The sequence below is a fragment of the Camelus ferus genome, chromosome X (genome assembly GCF_009834535.1).
Source record: "Camelus ferus isolate YT-003-E chromosome X, BCGSAC_Cfer_1.0, whole genome shotgun sequence".
NCBI lineage: Eukaryota > Metazoa > Chordata > Mammalia > Artiodactyla > Camelidae > Camelus > Camelus ferus.
The window spans coordinates 77,349,008-77,365,450 of record NC_045732.1 but is presented as its reverse complement, the minus strand read 5'-3'; the positions used below and the strand labels follow the sequence as shown (position 1 = coordinate 77,365,450).

Genomic DNA, 16,443 nt, shown 5'->3' with positions numbered 1-16,443 from the left:
GCTCCTCTCCTGGATGATGACTGTGACATCTGGGTTTCCCAAGGGCCAGGCCCACAGTTCCAACTTCTGCCGGCTGGCAACTGCCACCTGGATGACCTATGACCCTTCAGGTGCATGGTAGCCTACAGGGAACTCACTGTCTCCCTTGGTTGCCCAAATCCCAACCTTGGGGGTTGTACTCAATTCCCCTTTCTCTCCACCACCCCCTTGCATGCCGGTTTCTGCTGAGTTTGAAACTTAAGGAGCTTACAGGTGCAGACCCTCCTGTCCCTGGCCAGGCCCTGCCCCATTGCTGTCTGCTCAGCCCTCCCACCCATCCCCCGCACGGCGGACGTGGCAACTGTGATAAGGCAGAGGTTATCAGGCACTCTGAACCTCAGCACCCTTCAGTGGCCCCAAGTGGCCTTGAGGACAAAGTCCAAGCACTCTGGCCACCTCACATGGTCCTGTGTGACCGGCTCCTGCTGCCTCCCCACCCCTCTCTCCCAGGACACTCCTCTGGTCCCCCTCACTACTGGTGGTTGCCAGAATGTACCAGCTGTCTCCTATCCACTTATTCTAAATAAGCTGACATTCGGAGGCTTAAGGCACACACACATTTTGCGGGGCAACTCTCTGGCCCCACTTTACATCAGCCCATGTGCAAAATACATTCCCACCGTCCTGACATCCCCCAAAGTCTTCACCTGCCGTGCCTCCACCTCTTACCGTCACATCATCCTATCCCTCTGGCCCAGGTTGACCGTGTCCTCTCAGGCCTGGACCACTGCAGCCCTTGGCCGAGAAGCCTCCTCTCTTTGAGCTGACAGAACATTTGGCAGAGAGGGACCATGCTGTGTGTTGGTGTCTGTCTCCAACGCTTTTCATCTGGCTTTGGGATGGGGCTCAAGTAATGTGTGTAGACCCCCAGGAGCAAATGAATCCAAGAGCTTGGCTAGAATTGATAGACAAATCAGCAAGATCCCCGGACCCTCCTGATTGAGAAACAGGAAACCAAAGCTGGCAGCCAAGGAGGAGACAGGGAGATGCGGGGGTCACTGCCGGCCAGCTCCAGCCCGGCCACTGTGGACCTCAGAAGACAGGGCTTTGGCCCTGGTGCTGTTCTCTGGGAGTCTGGTCTCCGGCTGGCCTTGAACGAAGGTGGACTCAGCTAAGGTGACTTTTTCCTGACTGGCCCGGGAACGTCATCGGTCCCCGGACTGGGTGACACCGGGCACCCCTACACGCTTGCGTTCTGCCGCAGACCCTGAACTGGGCTCGAGTCTGTGGAGCAGTAGGCGGGCTCTCTGAGGAACTGCTGTCCACAAGGCCACAGGTGTGGCTCGTGGTGGTGCACAGGGCACCGCCTCGCAGGGAGGGCCCTTCTCCACAGAAGGACCAACCCGGCCGAAAGCACCCGGTGCCCTCGGCGCCTAGCACGGGGAAGGGCCTCCACCTGCCACGCCAGGCCCGGGGGACCTTTCCCGACACCCTGCCCACCCACAGGGCTCAGCTTCGCTCCTCCCGGAAGAACTGGGGCAAACTGTCCCGTCTTGGTTTGGAGCCATGGGCCTGGGAGTGACGCTCATGGCCCCTGGCCAGGTGGGCCGGGCCTCCTCGGGCTGCTGAGGTTCCCAAGCACTGCCCTTCCTGTGGGCAGGGCGGCCCTGCAGGCAGAGGGAGGCTCCCACATGATGGTGCCCGGGACCTGGAGCAGCCCGGGAGGGAGGGCCTCGGGCAGAGACACGACCCGTCCTGGGTGCCCCTCAGCCCACCCGGTCCCAAGCTCCCTCCCAGGGCCCCTGGCCGGATGGCCCACTGGGCCATGGCCAGTGGTCAGGCCTCTTCTCTAGGACACCTCCGTACTGGGGAGCAGAGCAGGGTGAGAGTCACCCTAGCCCCTGCCATCCATCCGTGGGGCCAGAGGCCAAGGGGGCCGGCATGAGGGCTGCTGGCATGGGGCCTGGCAGCCCCCAGAGAGGCCCATGTGGCTGTGGCTGTGGGGGCAGGGGCCACAGGGTCAGGGCTCCCGGCCTCCCTCTTTGGACCAGGAGGCAGCACTTTCATTGCAGCTGGTGCCAGGCCACGCCCCCCCATCTCATCCCCCACCATCCACCACTGCCTTCCTGGCTCTCAGCCTTAGTGGACATCTGGCTGTGAGCAGGCTGGGGGAAGGGGCACCACGGACGAGAGGGTCCGGGACCTGGGGGAGGGGCAGCCTGGACCCTGATGGGCTGCGGTGTGGGGCTCGCTGAGGGGGGACTCTCACTGTATCTTGTTGTCACTGAGGCCCTGCTGCTTCCACACGACCCCCACGCCTCCCCACACACCCTGGGGCTGCACTTGGCCTGGCCTTACCCACACCGGGTTGCTTCCTGGCTTGGTGTCCTGGCACACAGGGTATCCACTGCCTGTGGAGTCCCTGTCCTCCCCCTTGGCCCCACAGCTCAGAGCACATTCTTCAGGTGTCACTCTGCTCCCCCTCATGCATTGCAGAGCTTCCCTGTCTGTTGTCTCCTGTACCTGGCCAGGTGGCGAGCCCAGCGCCAATGTGGATGCCTCTGTGCACCGGCTCACCTGGTGTCGGGCCTGGGCACTGCAGGCCCTCCACAAACGTCTCCTGAATGAGCAATGTTGAGTCGGGATAGCTGTGTAACCCCACCCAGACCTTCCCAGCACCCCACTCTGTTGCTGGCCCTGAAGACAGAGAACCAGGACTGCTCACGTGTGGGACTCGAGGTGCATCCTGGGGTCTCAGCACTGGCCCGCAGTTGTCTGGCTACCTGGCTGGCTCCTGAGGCTGCTGCCACTTGTCAGGGCCCCTCCCTGCCCGGGTTGCCCCCCTGCTCCTCCTCCTGCACTCCTGGTGTGCGGTGTGCTGCCTCCTCATTCCCGTGGCCTCATCCTGCCTGCCGGTGAGGACTCGGAATTCCTGGGGTGGAGCCTAGATAAGTGCCTTTGAGTCCTGTCTCTGTGCTCTGGTGTGCCTCACTGCCTGCAGGCACCCTTGGGTAACCTTGGCACTCTGCTGGCCCCAGGCGTCCCCTAGCCTTGTCTCCCACTGCCCCTCATCTGCCCGTCCCATCCCTCTTCCTCTCCAGGCAGCCAGCCAGAGCCCCATGGCTGCTCCTAGCCTTGTCTTTATTTGTGCTCAGAATGCTGAGTGTACTTTCCAAGGACTGCGCTGGCCACCCCCTGTCCCACCCCGAGGTGCTTACTGGGCACAGGCTGAAGAGGAAAGGTGGGCAGGGGCGGGAGTGGGATGAGCTGCCCCATCAGCCCATTGGCCATCCCTGGGGAACCTCTGCCACGGGTTCCGTGACCAGTCAGCCACAGGCCTTGGTCACTGCAGAAACTGGAGCCTCGGGTTAGCACTTGCCACCTGGGAGGGAGAAAACGAGCAAAGTGCGCCTCTTCAGATGATGAAGGACAGCGCGCCCACGAGGAGGCACGGAATCCCACTGGATGGCTCCAAAGTTGTATGCCGAGAGCCTGGCTGACTCCCAGGGCTGCAGGGGCCCTGGGGTGGGCCAAGGGGGAAGGCTGGCTGGCCCTGCTGGCTCCTTGCATCAGCACTAGAACTTGCTCTATCCGCAGTGCTGTGGCAGCGCCGACCTCGACCCGGGGCAGTCACATGGAGTCCACGTGTGAGTGTACACCAGCCTTCACAGGGCATAAATTCACCTCCCCAGCCATTCAGGCAGATTGGCAGGGAGCCTGCCAAGGTTGAAACAGCCGCGCACACGCACACACTCATATCTATCTAATTAAGATTTAATTGGACCACATAAGCTGTAGCCAACAAAAGGGACAATAACCAAAAAGACCAAAATGTTCTAATATAAGCTTAGTATAGAGCTTGTTATGGGTTGAATTGCTCCTCTCTCCCCCACTTATATGTTGAAGTCCTAACCTTCCTGTACCTGTGAATGTTACCTTATTTGGAAATAGGGTCATTGTAGATGTAATTAATATGAGGTCATACTGGAGCGGGATGAGCCTCTGATTTAATATGATTAGTGTCCTTATGAAAAGGGGACATTTACACACAGACACACACAGGGAGAAGTCCGTGTGAGGCTGGAGGCAGAGTTGCACAGACTAAGGAACACCAGAGATGGCTAGCACAGCATCAGGAGCTAGGGCGACACCAGGAAGACCCTGCGGACAAGTGGATTCTGGCCTCCAGAGCTGTGGCACAATAAATGTCTGTTGTTTTAAGCCATCCAGTATGTGGTACTTTGTTATATCAGCTCTAGCAGACTAATGGAGAACCTTACTAGTTTCAAAATGCCTTCTCATCTACTGTGTCATTCAAAGTACAGTATCCCAATGAGGCAGATGGGCTTCGCATTCCACAAATGAGGAGACTGAGATTCAGAACATTTGAGTGACTTTCTCAGAGTAATTCAGTCAGTTTGAAGCAGACCCAGGACTCAAAGCAACTCTTTCGATTTTAAATCTAGATCCAGAAAAACATATGAGCTCTAAAGTCTCCCAGCTTCCTGATACAGCCAGGTACTAATTGTATTTTAAACGGTATATTTCTGAAGTATTGGGCCTGGCAGATACTGTAGATTGAGTGAGTGAAGGCAAATTGTCCACTCTTACTCTATGCACTATCCTACCTTGGATAAATTGATTCCTATTTCACAGAGAGAAACAATCTTTCTCTTTTTTTGCTATAAATATCCCTCTTCAGCACTGCTTTAGCTGCACCTCATAAATTTTGCTATGTTGTACTTTTATTTTCATTCACTTCAGTGTACTTAAATTTTTTCCTTCCAACTTCCTCTTTGCCCCATGGATTATTTAGAAGTGTGTTGTTTAGTTTCCTAGTGTCTAGAGATCCTTTTTGCTGTCGTTCTGTTACTGACTTCTAGTTTGATTCTCTTGTGATTGGAGAACGCACTGTGTGTGATTCCAGTTCTTTCCAATTTGTTAAGGTTTATTTCATGGCCTGTGATATGCTGTATTTTGGTATGTGTCCCATGGTGTTTTTAAAGAATGAGTATCTACTATCATTGGGTAGAGTGTTTCATAAATGTCTATTAGATCCTCTTTGTTGATGGTGCTATTGAGTTCTTCTATATCCTTGCTGATTTTTTCTCTAGTTGTTTTGCCAATTTTTGAGAGAGGAATGTTGAAATCTCCAACTATAACTGTGGATTTGTCTATTTCTCTTTTCGGTTCTAACTGTTTTTGCTTCACCGGGTTTGCAGCTCTGTGGTTGGTGCGCATTTAGGATTGCTCTGTCTTCTAGGTGGACTGATCACTTATCATGATAAGTTTTTCTTGTTGTTGAGATGAATTTTTTTATTTTTACACAGATGATTTTTTTCTTTTTACCAGTTATAGTTTTCACGACATAGGGGGCCCAGCAGCAGAGGAAGATCCTGGAGGGAAAGGGAACTCAACTCAGAGGAGGAAGTTCCACTCTCTTTGGCTATTCTAGACCCAGATTAAGGAGAAGGAAGGAAAGCCTCACTCCTCTCTGCCCCTCACCATGGAAAAGGGGTGAAGCCACCAGCGAACATTCTCCCCTGCTTGGGAGCTCCGACATAGCAGAGGCACGGATGGGGCTGGGGCTTTTGATAAGAAACTTGGAGTTCCATGAAGAGGTGTTTGCTTATTCTACCTCTAAGCCAGACCCAGCTTTAACAAACAGGGGCAGTTCATAGCTGACATTGAAACCAGGTCCTGAGTTTATTACTAATTAATGGCATTTCTTTAAACCCTGCTCTAAATTACAGCTTTTCTTAAATATGCATCCCAACATAGTAATTGATAATTAGTTATGTTAACTAAGAGCTTATCTTTAGAGAGAAAGCATAATTTAGTTGGCATCTAACAAACGTCTGTGGAATGAATGATTGAACAGATTCGACTGGTTCCCAGGGATGATGTAGGTCTGGGGATAGTTACTGAGATGGCAACTGAGGCCCCAGGAGGAAGTAGACTGCCTTCAACAAGTGGCCAAAAATTCACAGATTGGGCAGAACCAGAGAAAGCTCTGGAAAGGGTGGGCCCTGGAGCTGAGCCATGAAGTAGAAGTTCACCAGGTGGAGCAGGGAAGGAAGTTGTGCCAGGTGGGAAGAACATGCGCAAGAGCATGGAAACATGAAAATGCTTAACCTGTTCAGGGACCTAAAAAAGACCCCTTGTGGCATGTATGCATGTGTTCTTTTTGGCGTAAAAATGAAGCTGGAGGCATTGAGGGACCAGACGTGCACAGCCACATGGCTGCTGCATCAGAAGAGGGGCTGGGGGTGGGGATAGGGGAGAGGGTAGAGGCTGCCTCCTTTGTTCAAGAGCCTGAGGATGCTCCCCAAATACCAGCTCATCTCCCAGAGCCCCTGGGACACACACACACACACACACACACACACACACGCACACTCTTGGGCCTCGTCCACTCCCACTCCCTCCCGCACACTTCTGCCTGCAATCACAGCATGCACTCCCACACGTTCACGCATGCCGCCTCACCTGCTCTGTGCGGCTGCTCACACGCACACATATACGTGTACACACACGCGCAGACACACACGTGTCTTTACCTCTGCTGAGTGGAAAGCAGACACATTTGTCTTTGGGATGCCAATTTTAGCTAGCTGCCTCGGGCCAGCCCCCTCCCTGGTCCCCTCTTGTGCTGGCTCTTGGCTCTCCGTACCTTCCAAGGGGTGGGTGAGGGGTGGCTGGGCAAGGTAGGCAGGACGGGGCCCAGTAAGCCTGGTCCTTGATGGAGTGTGGTGGGGTGGGCCTGCTGGGGGAGTGTACAAGGCCAGAGCCTTTCAGAAACCCCCAAACAGCCTGCATTTGTACTAAAGGGAGCAGGGCTTTGGGGTCCCATGGCCATCACCCAGTCTCCAGGCTGGAGGCCTGCACACGTGCTCTAGGGAGGCTGCGGAGGGAGGAGAAGTGGAAGCACCTAGGAAGAAGAAGGAACCTTTGCACCTGGAGCTGCATTCGCATTGGATATGGGCGGCCGGACAGGAGCCAGGCACCGCAGGATGGGACGGCTCAGAGGCTGAGCGAGGGCGAGGACATGGGGAAGATTTGCATGACGGATCCCTGCAAGGGAGGCAGGTCTGGGCTGGTGGACATTGGGCCTTCCCGGGGTGCCCTCACATCCCTGTGAGATGGTGGGTGGTTGGCTGGGTCCACGGATCTGGGACTTGGCTGCAAGCCCGGGCCAGGCCCAGCACGTTGCAGGCAGCTGGGGCAAGTGCTGCAGGCTCAGTGTGCCTGGCTTCCTTCCTGCTCGCCCCTTGAGGCTCCAGCTCCAGTCACACCTGACTTTTGCACCGAGCTGACGCACATTTTGCCTCCTCTGGTTATGACCTTGTTTCCTCTTGACTTTGCCTCCCTGTGTGGGCAGACGCTGGAGGGAGGTGGGCAATGACTATCTGGAACCGCCCCCAGCCCAGGACCCTGATTTCTGCCAGTGGCCCTGGCAGACACCTCCCACCCTCACCAGCTTTGACCTGGTCCCATGGGGACCAGGGGCTGATATGTGGACTCAAAGCTCCTGGGCAGCCCCCACCCAGCAGCCCGAACTCCGCTTTGGCTCCCCTGCGGGCCAGCCGGTGGCCCTGGCTGGTGAAGAAGGGGGCCAGAGCTCTCTAGGGGCACCATCACCACCACAGTGGGTAAGGCCGCATCTCTCGAAGAAGGTTCCAGGCCCCCTGGTCACAATAAGGGGAAGTGAACAGAGGAGAGATGGAGTGGGCTGGCCCTGTGTGGACTGCTGTCGGAGCTGCCTGGTGTGTGTATGGACTTTGAGGAGGACCTCTACTCTCCCTCCACCGCCCTGGGGGAGGCGTCCACTTCCTGCCCCTGAGAAGTGGGCCCATAGCCTCCGTGGGCCTGGACTTCCACCGCTGGCTCGGACCCTTCTTCCCTGGAGGGGCTCGCTCACTTACCACTGATGGCTTGACTGCACCCTGGACCCTTTCTCTAGGCCCCTTCCCTGCTGGAGTCACAGGGACCTGCTGCAGAGCTGGCGCCCCCAGGTCCTCCTCTGCCCCCCAGGTCCTCAGCTGCCTCTGGTCTGACCAGTGTCCCCAGCATCCACTCCCCCTGAACCTTGGCTGCCTCGACTGCCTGTCCTAGGCCAGCCTCAGACAAGGGGAGAACGGAGCTGCGGGTGGCAGCCGACTGAATGGGGAGAGGGCCAGCCAGGGGTGCCGGGGCAGGGAGGGGAGCCTCCTCAGCCCCTCTTCCCCCGCAGCTCCTCTTCACCCCTGCTCATTCCCCTCCCTCGGGACTGGCAGCCTATAGGGCCGTGGCCCCTTGGAGTGTGGCCTCCATGCCTGGTAAGCATTGGCTTAGGGCTCAGTGGCCTGGCAGGTGGCCAGAGACCTGACTGGGGGGAGGAGACCTGGATCTAGGGACAGTGAGGACCCAGAACGTGGCTTTGGTGATGTGTCTCCTGGGGCCAGGCTGCGTGGTTTCAAATGGGCTCCTTGCACCTGGGGCCCTGTCAACCACGGCTCTGATCCCCAGGACATCCTTCCAAGAGGGAGAGGGCACAGGAGCCATGCCTCAGTGGCAGGGGCCCATTGCAGGGGCTGCCCAGACCACCCTCCGCTCCCTGCTCTGCGGGAATGATGGGCTCCTTCCTTCCTTCCTTCCTTCCTTCCACCAATAGCAAAGCACCTCTGACATGCTATGTGCCATGCTAGGTGCTAACAGAAAAGTGAACAAAAGCAAGTGACTGTTGTCAAGATGCTGACATTCGAGCCAGGGAGCCAGTCGGTTACCCAGATAAAAGGCAAGTTTCCCAGAGTTCAGGGTGGACCTGAGCCCAGGCACCCTCCCAGAGCCCTTTGGAGCCAGCATGGCTGTGGCAGGTCCCTGACTCTCCAATGCCCTGCCCTCTGGTGACCAGTGGGCCCTGGGTGACAGTGCCCCAACAGCTGTGAGGCCACCCAGGTCTGGAAGCCCTGGGCTCCCCTAGGCCAGCCTGCTCTCTGCAGCGCCCCGCCACCACATGGGAACCTCCCCTCCTTGTACCTCGGATTAAACAGACATTCTGTCTCTTGGCTACGAACATCACTCCTGCCATCCACGCCATCTGCCCAGTCTCCCCATCCTGACACATAAACCCAGGGATGCCTCAGAGAATGGGCCTGTCAGGCTGCCCTGGGTCTCTACCGCTCCCCCATCCCATCAAGGCCAGAGATCATGGGGCTGAAGCTGCAGACAGACAGACAGATGGGCTGTCGGGCCTACAGGGAGGAGGGCCATTGCGGACAGAAAGGAAAAGGCTGAGGCCACCAGCTTTGGAGGGCACCAGCGGCCTTGGCCAGAGCAGCATTGGAATAGGGGTGGGTAGACAGAGGCCTATGAGCAAGACAGTGGTGGCTAGAGGGGGTCTCGTGCACTCTTGCCCTGATTCCCAGTGGCCTGGCCCTCATGGTCAGTGGGAACTCGCTGGGTGGCATGTGGGGTCCAGGACACTTTCTGAACCAAGGCCACTGCTCTTGTCCCTCAGGTCTGGAGCAGCACCCTTCTGTGAATCCCTGGTGGGCTTGCCAGGGCCTGCGGTCCTCACCCTCCCCACATCTCAAGGGGCTCCTTCTCACACCCCCATTCCCCCTCCACCCATTGCAATGTCCTGGGGCTACCTAGCAGATTAGCATGAGACTGGGGGCTTCAAACAGCACACAGGTCACCTCTCATGGCTCTGGAGGCCAGAGGTCGGAAATCAAGGTGCTGGGGGGGTGGTTCCCGGAGGCTTGACGAGGGGTCCTTCCTGCTTTTTCCAGCTCATGAGGCCTCCAGGCATCCTTGGCCTATAGACACCACCCTGTCTTCAGACGACCTGCTTTCTGTTTCCCTCGTCTTTTATAAGGACACTTGTCACTGGATTTTGAGCCCACCCTCGTAATCCAGGATGACCTCCTTTCCAGGTCCTTCACCTTGTGACATCTGCAAAGACCCTTGGTCCTCACTGGGTCACATTCACAGGGTCCGGGATGTGGACATATCTTTGGGGGGCCACCACCCTCACAGTGCGGCACACTCACAGGCAGCCCACTTCTGAGGACAGCAGCTTGTGGGAGTTCCTGGGTGGCCCCCGCCAGCCTGTGTTCCTCTCTACAAGGGGTTGTCACCCAGCCCTTATCCAGCATGTAGCTGGACAGGAGTTCCCTCCCCAGAGGGGCCTGAGTGTGTCTGCAGCTGGGCACGTGCACAGCTTGCGGCCTGAGAGGTCTCCATGTGTGACTGAGAGAGGGCCAGATGGGAGCAAGGACAGGCCGTAGGGAGGGACAGGGGGGAGTGAAGGGCAGAATGGGTCCCGGAGATGCAAGGGTGGGGGCAGCGTGCAGAGCCAAGGGAAGGTCCTTTGAACCCTTGAGCATTTTGCAAGAGGGATCAGCCGTGTCTTGAGAACCTTCTGGTAAGCTTTCTTCTGTCCTGCCCCCAAACCTTTGCTCACGAGGTTGCCCCAGCAGGAGGCCCCTTGCCCTTACAACCCCAGTCTGCTTCCTGCTTCTTTTCAAGATGAAGACTCTGCTCTCCCCTCCCCCTCTGATCCCCCAACCTTGAAAATTATGCAGCCATGTAAATGCCATTCGCGGTTAAGCCGTGGTTGCTTTTCTTTCCTGCCCAGCATTTTGTTTTCCCAGGAGTTAATAATTGTCCTTTGGCTTACTGTTTCCCATCACTTATCACTAATTCCACCCTAGACTCGTCCCAGTGTGTAAATGTTCTCTCAAGACATTCAAACACACCAGGCATTCAAGGGATTTCATCTTGAAGCAAATCTCTGCGGCAGAGCCTTCTGACTGGCTGCAGGCTGTCAGACTGGCTGCAGGCTCTCAAACTGCCTACGCCCTGTCCCTGGGCGCAGGGGGCAACCTGAATGTCCCTTTACCATCTCCTGGGGAAGGCCCCCACCACATGTTGCAGCCCTCAGTCCCTTGCTCCGCTGTGTGGGAGCCCTCAGTTTCTGGTCAATCCTCCCCTACACTGCCACGATTTTTTTTTTTTTACAATAAGCGCGTGTGTGTGTACTGCTTGTGCAAAGTTTTACAAATATATTTAAAAAGAGTGAGACGAGTTGAGAAGCTGAGGCTTGGATGCCTGGCTTGGCCTCTGCTATTCAGTGTGGCCTTGAGTAGACCTCTGCCTCCCTAAGTCTTGTTTCCATTATCTATAGAACCACAGGTTACCACTGGGTTACTCATTAACCCTTCATGTATTCATTCAACAGACTTGGTTTAGCAGTGACTCTTAAGAAAACTGTTTACGGTGGGAAATGTCAACCATGAGCAAAGGGAGAGAGAATCGTTAATGAAACCTCGGGGACTGATCAGCCAGTGTCAACAGTCATCAACAATTTGCTGGTATTTTTTCATTTATACCCTTCCGGGAAGATTTTGGGGAATTGATTATTTTGAAATAATTCGATTCACAGGAAGTTGCAAAGCAAAGCTGGTGCCCCCCTCCACAAATCACTACTCAGATCCTTGTGTTACCTGTTTTTATTTAAAAAACATTTTTTTATTGAAGTCTAGCCAGTTTACAATGCTGTGTCAATTTCTGATGTACAGCATCATGTTTCAGTCATATATATGCATACATATATTCCTCTTCATATTCTTTTTCATCATAGATTATTACAAGATATTGAATATAGTTCCCTGTGCTAAACAGTAGAAACTTGTTGTCTATCTATTTTATATATATTAGTTGACATCTGCAAATCTCGAGCTCCTAATTTATCCCTTCCCAGTCCCTTTCCCCCTCCCACCCCGGTAACCGTAAGTTTGTTTTCTAAGTCTGTGAGTCTGTTTCCATTTTGTTAATAAGTTTGTTTGTGGCTTTTTCTCCCTTGTGCTACCTCTTTATAGATGTGTTTTCTGGAGTGGCTGTCCCATTTTACATGCCCACCAGCAAGGGCTGAGGGACCCAGTTTCTCTACGTCCTCAACAGTGTTGGCCATTGCCACTATTTTGGGGGGAGAGGGAGGTAATTAAGTTTGTTTGTGTATGTATGTATGTATGTATGTATGTATGTATGTATGTATGTATGTATGTAATGGCGGTACGGGGGACTGAGCCCAGGACCTCATGCATGCTAAGCATGCGCTCTACCACTTGAGCTGTACCCTCCCCGCTTCTGTCCATTTTCAAAGTAGATTGTTTGCTGTTGTACTGTGGAGCTTCTCCCCACGTGAACGCCTGGCCTTTCCAAGGTATGTTTGTCAAAACTGAGAAGTGAACATCGGGACAATACCAGAACTAAACTCCAGACTTCATTCAGATTCCCCCAGTTTTTCTACTCATGTCCTTTTCTGTTCCAGGATCCCATCCAGGATCCCACAGTGCTTTGCATCTGGGGCATTTGGAAATAAATGCTAGACATCATGTCATTTCACAGATAAAGACGTACCTATGAATTTCTAACAGATAAGGGCTTGTAAAGACAATGTCACAAATCATTATCACACCTAATGATCGATATTAGCAATAGTCCTTAATGTCACCTAGTAATGTCACACTTTCCTTGATTGTCTCAAAGATGCCTTCTGATGGCTGGTTTGTTCAGCTCCGAGTGCTGACAAAGTGCATACTTAGTGTGGGGTTGATTTGCCTCTTAGGTCTTTTAAAATCCAGAACAGCTCCTTCCACCCTCTTCCGTGCCATCTATTTATCGAAAAAGCCAAGTCCTTCTTTCCGAAGCATTCCTTACAGGCTGGATGTGGCTGATGGCATCCTGCTGATGTCTACCATGTTCTTTTGTCCCCTGCACTTCTTACAAATAGGTAAAGCAAGAGACGTGATCAGATTCAGGTTAAATTTTGTGGCTAAGACGACTCCTCAGGTGGGGCTTGTCCAGTTGCCCCCTTGCAAAGTTAAGCTGGATCGGTAGGTGCAGATGGGGGTCACTGGAGCCTGCTCATTTCCACCCAATGGTTTTAGTAGCCATAGGTGATCATGTCCCCCTGATACAGTCCTAGTGGCCTGAGGGCTTCCTGCCTCAGTGGGATATCCTGGGGCCATCTTGTACATTTCCTGCTCTGGACCTAGATTGGCACATTTCTCCAAGGAGTCCCCGTTCCTTCAAGAAGGAAATGGTATTCACAGAGACCACACTAGGCACTGCTGAATACAGTTACCACTTCCTCGCAGTTCTTTTTACCCTAAGCTATATCCCTTTAGGTACAATCAAAATATCATGTTTTCAAGACACATGAAATACTTCTTCATACAGCTACGCCGCCACCTTGACATGCTTATGTTCATTTGTTTCTGTTTGGTTTTGATTCTCTGGGATTGCTCTGGTTTTTTTTTTTTATTTTTTCAAATGACACAGAACATTTTCATGAAACAATACCTGTATAGTTATCGCCTCATGTTTATCCTACAAAAGGTAGCATATTGTTCTCTGCCTTGCTTTTGGACACATCATTATGTTCCTGGAGACATCCTGGGGGTAGGTGGTGCTTGGAGCTCTTCCTCATCCCTTTATCCAGCTGACTCAACTAGGCTGGAGTGACAGACGGTGGAGTCGTTGCCAGTGCTTTGCTGTTACTGACAAATACCAACCCTTGACCAGTCTGTAAGACTCCCAGCTTCTTTCGTTATTTCAGATGCGGGGTCAGGCTCTCTGGATGCAGTGATCATGGTGGAGACTGCTGCTTGCTTCCCGAGTGCCTGTTTGCCCATTCCTCTCTGGTAACAGATCCTTAGCTGGGCCCTTGGTTGTCTGAATACAGACTACATTGCCGAACCTCCTTCACAGCTGGGTGTGGTCATGTGACCAGTTCTGGTCAGTGAGATTTAACTGGGAGTCTTGTCTAACTCCTTCTGGGAAACTCTTTGTTCCCAGAAATGCTGGGATTCTCCTTGTTCACCCCTTCCTCTGTTTTCTCCCTCATCTCCATTCTTGTGTTATGGCTGGAGCTCTGGCTACCATCTTGGATCAAGGCAATAAAGGCCACACCCGAGGAATTATAAAGCAGTGAGTTGGAATGATTTGGAAGGAGTCTTGATCTCTAATGATTTTTTGGAATATCCATACTAGTCCAGAATGTTTTACCTCTGGACTTCATTAATGCACAAGACAAATAAATGTCTCCTTTGGTTAAGCCACCATTATTCCGAGTTTTCTCTCATATGCGTAACTGAACCTAATCCTAACTGACAGAGGAGAAAACCAGTTGGGGAGGGTGTAGCTCAGGGGTAGAGTGCATGCCTAACATAACATGCATGAGGTTCTGGGTTCAATCCCCAGTACCTCCATCAGATAAATAAATAAACAAACCTAATTACCTCCTCCCAAACAAATTAAAAAAAAAGAAAACCAAAGAGATGTGGTCTCTGTCCTTTTCTAGTGGGGGGCAGCCATTTCATGACATACTATTATTATTATTGCTAAACTATGAAAGAAAAACACAAGGCTGCCCTCTCAATGAAAAACCAAGAGTGACAGAAGAAGAAATTAATCTTAGATGAACGTATTCAGATTTTTGTAGTCAGGAAACCAAGAAGGAAAGCATTTTTATGTCTGTGTGCATGGAAGTTTTATGACCTTTAAAAAGGTACAAGTTGATTTTGTTTCTTTCAGTATTACACACTAGATGCTCTGAGTGACCTTTCTGATGAAAATAGCTAAAATTGCTGAATGAAAGACTTAAAAATCATCCTTTTAAGTGAGCCAGTTAGATGGAGAAAAAGTAAGAAATTCCAGAGTCCAAAAATTAAATCAAGACTGGAACCCAGAGAAGTAAACAGAACACTGAGGCCAACTTTCACCTTGAGGGCACTTGTGGACATTGGTGAAGGCATGGGTTTTAGTTGGTTTTATTTGTTCTTGTTTTTCAATTTTAAATTGATTTTTTGTTTGGAAGTGTTGTTGAGATTTATACAGCTGCCATTACTTTAGCTACCCAGAATTCTCCAAAAAAGTCAATGTTTTGAATATGCCAGTCCTTTCCCATTTGATTTATAGATTGAATACAGTTGTAATCTAAATACCATTTTAAAAATGGAGCTGGACAAGATACTTCTCAGATGGATGTGGAGAAGCAAATGGCCAGGAATAGCTAAGACAGAAAGAGGTGAGGCTGTGCCTTGGCAGGTTCTGAGACTTGTCCTAGAGGTCCTGCATCTGCGATGGTGTGCTGTCAGCAAAGAGAGGGACACACAGTCTAGTGGGGCAGACGAGAGAATGTGGAAGCACACAAGGCTCATGGAGAAATTCAATGTGTGACGAAGCTCACACTGTAGGTCAGTGGAGAAAGGAGATGTTTCCTAGTGAGCGATGCTCGGACAGTTGGTTCTCCATGTGGAAAATGAAGTCTGATAACATCAGATGTTGGCAAGCCTGGGGAACCACAAGAAAACTCAGATAGTGCGTGCAGGTAGACCTGAGAATCGGTGCAACCCTTGGAAAAGTGATTTGTCCTTCCTTAGCAGAGTGGAGGATGCGTGCTTCCTGTGGTCCAGGGACCTCCCTCTGCATGTGATCACTGGAGAGACCTGTGCTGGGCATCAGGGCACATGGCCACGAACATGCAGAGCAACCATCTTTGTAACAGCATGAGAAGTGAAATCAACCCCAGCATCCATCAAGCTGGCAATGGGTCTAAATGGATGGAAGTCAGTCCTGCAGCAGAATAGAATGCTCAGAGGACAAAGGGACCCCAGCTCTTACGGAGCACCATGGGTGAGTCTTGGAATTCCAACATTCAATGAAAAAGTAGCTTGCAGAAGAATACACACAGCACGATTCCATTTATATAAAGTTGGAATCAGGCAGAAGGAAACAATATGTCATGCAGGGATGCACACAGAGGTGGCGAAACTATAAAGAACCCGGGGGTGATAAATGCCAAATTCAAGAAAGAGGCCACCTCTGAAGCGGACGGGGCAGGGACGTGAGAGTCCCTCATGGGCAACGTCACTTTTCTTTTCTGCAAGCTGAGCGGTGAGCACGCAGGGGCTCGTGGTGGTGGTCTTCCTACTCACACGTATTTTGTAAATATTCTCTTGTGTCTTCTGCATACCTAACAGAAACGGTTTTAAACATGAAGAGTTCTGCTGGATTACCTGTGGTGAGACACCATGATCCTGTGTTGGCCTGAAACCTGTCTGCATTGTTGCCTCGCCAGGGAGCTGGAGGGCCCGGTGCTCTGACCCTGAGGCCTTGGTCAGGCCAGTTGGAACCCCGGGCTGGTGGGTACCCGTGCTTAAAGTGCTGAAATACTTCTGCTCCCACTGGTAAATGGCAGCTCCAATGCTCCACACCTGCTGGTCCCCCGCCCACATCTTGATCCTGTAACTAGCACCAGCCGGTACAGCAGAGGCCCTCTGAGACCCTGCTCCAGCCCCCGGAGCGGCCTCCCTGCGCACCCCCCCCCCCCCCCCCCCCCCCCCCCCCCCGTCGAGGGCGGTCGAGGGCGAGGAACACTGGCTGCTCTTCGAGGAGAGAAGGCTCAAGGTTACC

At 52.7% G+C, this 16,443-nt stretch overlaps 1 long non-coding RNA gene across 1 annotated transcript; it reads left to right on the top strand.

Moving 5' to 3' along the window:
* Positions 1-11,210: 11,210 nt before the first annotated feature.
* LOC116662147 lies at positions 11,211-16,443 on the top strand. The gene is made up of 3 exons (XR_004318129.1): positions 11,211-11,336; positions 15,411-15,663; positions 16,011-16,443. It is a non-coding gene; the product is annotated as an uncharacterized LOC116662147 (long non-coding RNA).